Here is a 6,987-nt window from a genome sequence, read left to right on the forward strand (position 1 = left end):
ACCGGGATTTTCTAATTCAGTTTTTTTTTTTTTTCATATTTATGATTTGGAATTCCTTTTAAAAGAAGGATTTTATCTCTTTAACCTATCAATTCACGGTTGTTTGGTTATTCTGAAATGTGAGTTCTAACAGAAAAGACAAAATAAATGTTTACCTTTCTATTTAACTGCCAATTTTCAGGGTAAACAGCCGTGCCCTAGGTGCCATGGCTGCTGTTATTACACATTAACTATTCTTCAAAATAATCATCAATGAGCACTGCCTTCCAGTATTCATACTTTTGTGTAGCTTCTTCCCATATTATACCAATTGGTTTGTGTGACCGATTGAGTATGGCAGAAATGATATTATGTTACTTTCTGCTGCTGCTGCTGCTAAGTCGCTTCAGTCGTGAACGACTCTGTGCGACCCCATAGACGGCAGCCCACTAGGCTCCTCTGTCCCTGGGCTTCTCCAGGCAAGAATACTGGAGTGGGTTGCCATTTCCTTCTCTAAGGTGTGAAAGTGAAAGGTGAAAGTGAAGTCGCTCAGTCGTACCCGACTCCTAGCGACCCCATGGACTGCAGCCTACCAGGCTCTTCCGTTCATGGGGTTTTCCAGGCAAGAGTACTGGAGTGGGTTGCCATTACGTTCTCCGATGTTACTTCTAATATTAGGTAATAAAAGAAACTGTGGTGTCCATTTGGTCTCTCTTTTCCTCCCATAGTCTCAGATCACTCACACTGGGGAAAGCCAGCTGCCATACATTAAGGAGAGACCCAGGTGGTGAGGAACTAAAGCTTTCTGCCCACAGCCATATGAGTGAGTTTAGAAGTGGAACTGTCAGCTCTCTGCCAAGCCTTCAGATGACTGCAACCTGGGTCAACAAATCGGCTGCAACCTTAAGACAGAACCAGAACCAATCTTTAAGCTGCTCTCAGGTTCCTGACCTGTAGAAACTGTGTGAGATAATATTTGCTGTTTGACTCTAAATTTGGGGGTAGTTTATTATGCAGTAATTGGTAACTAATATTTCTTATTGTTTTCTCTTTTTGAGCATCATTAACTCACAGGTTTTTAAAAAACATTCAAGGAGTTTTTTTTTTTTTTTCCCTTCAAAGGAGTCTTTTTTTTTTTTATTTATTTATTTATTTATTTATTTTTTGGAGGCTAGTTACTTTACAATATTGTATTGGTTTTGCCATACATTGACATGGATCTGCCACGGGTGTACGTGTGTTCCCCATCCTGAACTCCCCTCCCACTTCCCTCCCCATCCCATCCCTCTGGGTCATCCCAGTGTACCAGCCCTGAGCACCCTGTATCATGCATTGAACGTGGACTGGCGATCTGTTTCACATATGATAATATACATGTTTCAATGCCATTCTCTCAAACCATCCCACCCTCGCCTTCTCCCACAGAGTACAAAAGATTGTTCTATACATTTGTGTCTCTTTTGTTGTCTCGCATGCAGGGTTATCATTACCATCTTTCTAAATTCCATATACATGCGTTGGTATATTGGTGTATTGGTGTTTTTCTTTCTGGCTTACTTCACTCTGTATAATAGGCTCCAGTTTCATCCACCTCATTAGAACTGATTCAAATGTATTCTTTTTTAATGGCTGAGTAATATTCCATTGTGTATATGTACCACAGCTTTCTTATCCATTCGTCTGCTGATGGACATATAGGTTGCTTCCATGTCCTGGCTAATGTAAACAGTGGTGTGATGAACATTGGGGTACACATGTCTCTTTCAATTCTGGTTTCCTCAGTGTGTCTGCCCAGTAGTGGGATTGCTGGGTCATAAGGCAGTTCTATTTCCAGTTTTTTAAGGAATCGTCACACTGTTCTCCATAGTGGCTGTACTAGTTTACATTCCCACCAACAGTGTAAGAGGGTTCCCTTTTCTCCACACCCTCTCCAGCATTTATTGTTTGTAGACTTTTGGATAGCAGCCATTCTGACTGGGTGAAATGGTACCTCATTGTGGTTTTGATTTGCATTTCTCTGATAATGAATGATGTTGAGCATCTTTTCATGTGTTTGTTAGCCATCTGTATGTCTTCTTTGGAGAAATATCTGTTTAGTTCTTTGGCCCATTTTTTGATTGGGTCATTTATTTTTCTGGTTTTGAGCTGCATGAGCAGCTTGTATATTTTTGGGATTAATTCTTTGTCAGTTGCTTCATTTGCTATTATTTTCTCCCATTCTGAAGGCTGTCTTTTCATCTTGCTTATAGTTTCCTTTGATGTGCAGAAGCTTTTAATTTTAATTAGGTCCCATTTGTTTATTTTTGCTTTTATTTCCAATATTCTGGGAGGTGGGTCATAGAGGATCCTGCTGTGATTTATGTCGGGGAGTGTTTTGCCTATGTCTTCCTCTAGGAGTTTTATAGTTTCTGGCCTTACGTTTAGATCTTTAATCCATTTTGAGCTTATTTTTGTCAAATGAGTCTTAATTGCAGTCATTATTATATTTTATTTTTGATGTTTAAGTGATTCCATCTTTGGCCAGTGGGAGTCCCTTTATTTTGTTTCCTGTGTTCTTTTCATCTAACTCTGAATATTTGATAGTTTTTTTTTTTTTAGTTCTGGCAGGACAAGATATTTCAGGATCATTTTCTCTATTTCCTGCTCCAGACCTGGAATTAGCCATTTCTCCAAGGAGTCTTGGTTCCTTTCAGTGGAATGAGTGATTGCATAGCTTTGTGAATGGTTATAACTTCTTTTACAGCTTATCAAAATCAAATAAAATTAACTTCATTATGAGATTGAATTCATACTAAATTACTTGGTAATCAGGTACATGAGAACCTAAGCAAGGTCCAAGGAGACAATATACGGAAATCATTTAACACATTACCTGGCATCAAATTTCATGATTCAAATAATAGAACTGCGAGTCTGAAAGAGACCCTAGTTTTGACCAAGGTAAGATTCATTCATTCACTCTTGAGAAACCTGAGGCCCAAGAGATTAAAATTCTGTCTAAAACTACAAAGGAGGATAAAATTAGAAAAGAAACGAATGACTCCAGAGTCCTGGATCTCATACTGGGGCTATTTTGATAAAAAGCAGTCTTTCAGACCTATCAGGGCTTCTATCTATTCAAAAATAAAAGAGATTTGAAAGTACTTGGCACATTAGTTACAAAACAGTGCTATGGAAAGTTCATCAGTCTTATGTTTTGAAGACCTGATTCCTGGCTCTGCCACTCACTAGCTTGATATTTTGGGCAAGTCATCTAACTGCTTTGCATCTCAGTTGCTGCATCTGTAAAACTGTAATAAATTCTTTAATCTCAGCTCATTGTAAGGTTAGGGTTTCCCTGGTGGCTCAGTGGTAAAGAATCTACCTACCAATGCAGGAGATGCTGGTTCATACATGGAGAAGGAAATGGGCAGCCCATTCCAGTATTCTTGCTTGGAAAATTCCATGGACAGAGGAGCCTGGTGGGCTATAGTCCATGGGGTTGCAAAAGAGTTGAAGAACTAAACAACAACATTGTGAGGATGAAAATACAATATATTATATATGAAAGTGCATAGCTCATAATTGCTAAATAATGATCATCATATTAAAAATTTTCTTCAATTCTCCAATTTAATACAAATGTATCCTTCTCCTCTAAAGGAAATTGGGTTTTGATTAGACTGATCCCTAAGTACCTAATTCTGAAATTGAGTTCAGGGAATACTACACAAGGCATTGAGCAAGAGGCTGCAGGAAAGATGCAATACATGGTTCCTCAGTGTCAGGGGACGTTCAACATTAAGGAATCCACATGTTGTTTTCTTCTTTTGTGTGCTGTTTCTCAAGGGGCCTCTGTTCCTTATCAGTTCCTGGAAAACAGGAAGGAGCAGAGTTGCACGCAGTTCTCAGGACTGCGGTCATGAGACAGAGCGTGGATTCCCTTCCGTGCCCTTTTACTTTAATGTCATCTATTCAGTCACGTCCCTATTACTCAGGACATGGATTGTCTTCTGGCCCTGTGATGATTGTTACTATACGCCTAGTTTTGTTTTTGCTCAACTTTATTTTTGCTGCCTAAAGCTTCCTTGTATGGATATATAAAAAGCACACGCTGCTACAAATAAAGTACCCTTGTTTCACTTGAGACTTGGGTCCCCTGGGTCCTTCTTTTTGTCGACTCCAGTCCCCAGGTCCTTGTCTATAAAGACCGTGACAAGAGGCGCCTGAACAAGAACCTGGTGAACGCCCTTGGCAGGTGGACGGAGTGACTGTTAGGACCTACGGAGGTCAGTAAGTGCGGGGTTATGGGACAAACGGCTGGAAAGCCCCACCACTTTTCTACTTTACCTCACCATTTATTTAAGGTTCAGGGACTTTCAGTTTCACATCAACGAATAGAGGCTTGTCTCCAAACGGTGGTTGAACGTAATCCCTGGTTCCCCGATGAAGGCAATTTCGATTTTAGTGGACAATGTGGTTTAATGATGTAGCCCTAGATCGTGCCAATTCTAGTGCTCGAGCTGGCACTCCCCCAAACCAAATTACTTTTGAAATGTTAACCGGTACAGGGCAATTTGATGAGGTGAAAGCTCAAATACAATGCCCTCCTTTGTTGCATGAGCAATTGAAAGAAGTTGCCCTTGAAGCTTGGGATTGAATTACTCCTCAAGGGGAACCTAAAGGTAGCTACACTAAGATATTACAAGGGCCTAATGAAGCCTATGCTGATTTTTCAGCTAGACTGGAAGTTGCTATTTCCTGTAGTGTAATCAGAGAAGAAGCCAGAAATGACTAGCCTATTTGGACAGAGCAATGGCCCCTTACAAAAGCCCCTTAGAGGCTACTAAGGAACTTATAGATACACAATTGAAATTAAAACATATTGAGGAATCTTATTCCCCTTGGAATTCTCCCATTTTTGGAATAAAAAAGAAATCTGGCAAATGGCGTCTCTTAACAGACCTTAGAAAAGTTAATGCATCTATGAAACCTATGGGTGCATTGCAACCAGGAATTCCATCACATACCACTATTCCTCAGAACTGACATATTACTATTACAGATTTACAAGATTGCTTTTTTACTATGCCCTTACAACCTCTAGACAGAGAGATTTGCTTTCTCTCTTCCTTATCCTAATCATATTGGGCCTCATAAACGGTATCAATGGACTGTGTTGCCTCAAGGAATGATGAATTCTCCCATCATGTGTCAATATTATGTAGCCAAAGCCCTTGAACCTGTGAGAAAACAATTTCCTAACTTTCTTTTCATTCATTATATGGATGATATATTATTTTCAGCTCCATCTGTTATAGAAACTCAACAGATGTTTGACATATCTCAATGATGCTTAAAAGACTCTGGATTAATCATTGCCCCTGAAAAGATTCAAACCTCTACACCTTACCATTACCTAGGATCTATTGTTAATAGACAACATATTACTCCCCAACTAACATAGATTCATGTTGGTAAATTATCAACCTTGAATGATTTTCAAAAACTTTTAGGTGACATAAACTGGATTAGACCCTCTTTAGACATTGCAAGTTATCAACTGACTAATCTATTTAATACTTTGAAAGGAGATCCAGATTTAAATAGCCCTTGTTCACTTTCACAAGAGGCACAAAAGAATCTCTGTTTAGTACAAAATAAATTGCAAAAGCAGTTTCTTACTCATATTAGACTTGAATTACCTCTAGAGTTGTTTATATTCTCCTTTCTCCATTCTCCCACAGGACTTCTTGCCCAACAAGAATACCCAATAGAATGGATATATACTCACTTTAGAGGGACAAGGTCACTTACACCCTCTCTTGATTTGATCACTCTAATCATTATCAAAGGAAGAAATAGAGCTAAGACTCTAATTGGCTCCGATCCTCATAAATAAAACTGTAATACCTATTAATAAATCTCAATTCAAGAATGCATTACAAACTTCTACCAATTTCCAAATAGCCTTCTTGGAATATTTTGGAGAAATTTCATTTCATTATCCCTCTAACAAACTTTGGAATTTCTTCAAAAATACTTAATTTATTATCTCTCACATTGTTACATCACAACCTATACCTCAAGCTGATGTTTTCTATATAGATGGGACTAAAAACCCCAAAACCTCATTCTGGTCTCTCAAAGACTATAAAGTCTTTTATACTAAATTTCATTCTGCTCAACAAAATGAATTATATGCTCTTATTCAGGTTATTCACCTATATCCTTACCCTATTAATATAGTTTCTGACTCCTTATATTCAGTTTTTATATTAAGAAATATAAAAACCTCTACTATAAATTCCAATCAACCTATTATTCAATAGCTTTTTCTCGAACTACAGTCTCTTATTAGGAGCCGCACTTCCCCCATTTATATTACCCAGATTTGAACACATTCCTGCCTTCCTGGCCCCATGACTCATGGTAACGAACAAGCTGATAAACTCGTCTCTTTTGCTACTCCTGAGGAGCAACATGCTCTATTGCACAATAATGCTGGCTCCTTACACCAAATTTGAAAAATTCCATACCACCATGCCAAGAAAATCAATAATTGCTCTACTTGTAGACCCCTACATTTTTGACCCATTGCACAAGGTATCAGTCCTCGAGGATTACAACCCAATGAACTGTGACAAATGGATGTAACTCGTTGCCTTGAACTTTCTCCATTTTCTTTCTTACGTGTCTGTCTTGACACAAATTCTTCTTTTATCTAGGCCACACCTCTTCAAGGTGAGGCTACACGACACATTAACTCACCTATTAGCTTGTTTTGCAGTAATGGGAACTCCTAGTTCTATAAAAACAGACAATGGTCCTGCCTATGTTTCTAGGCAATTCAAACAATTTTTACAATCATTTCCTATTAAACATATTACAGGTATTCCTTATAATTCACAAACACAGGACATAGTTGAATGAGCACATCACACACTGAGACTACAAATAAAAAAATTAAAAAAGGGGGAATACACAGGAACACTTCTATCTTCCTTATCCAGAGCAGACTTTACTAGA

This window comes from Bos mutus, chromosome 23 (assembly GCF_027580195.1).
Source record: "Bos mutus isolate GX-2022 chromosome 23, NWIPB_WYAK_1.1, whole genome shotgun sequence".
Lineage (NCBI taxonomy): Eukaryota > Metazoa > Chordata > Mammalia > Artiodactyla > Bovidae > Bos > Bos mutus.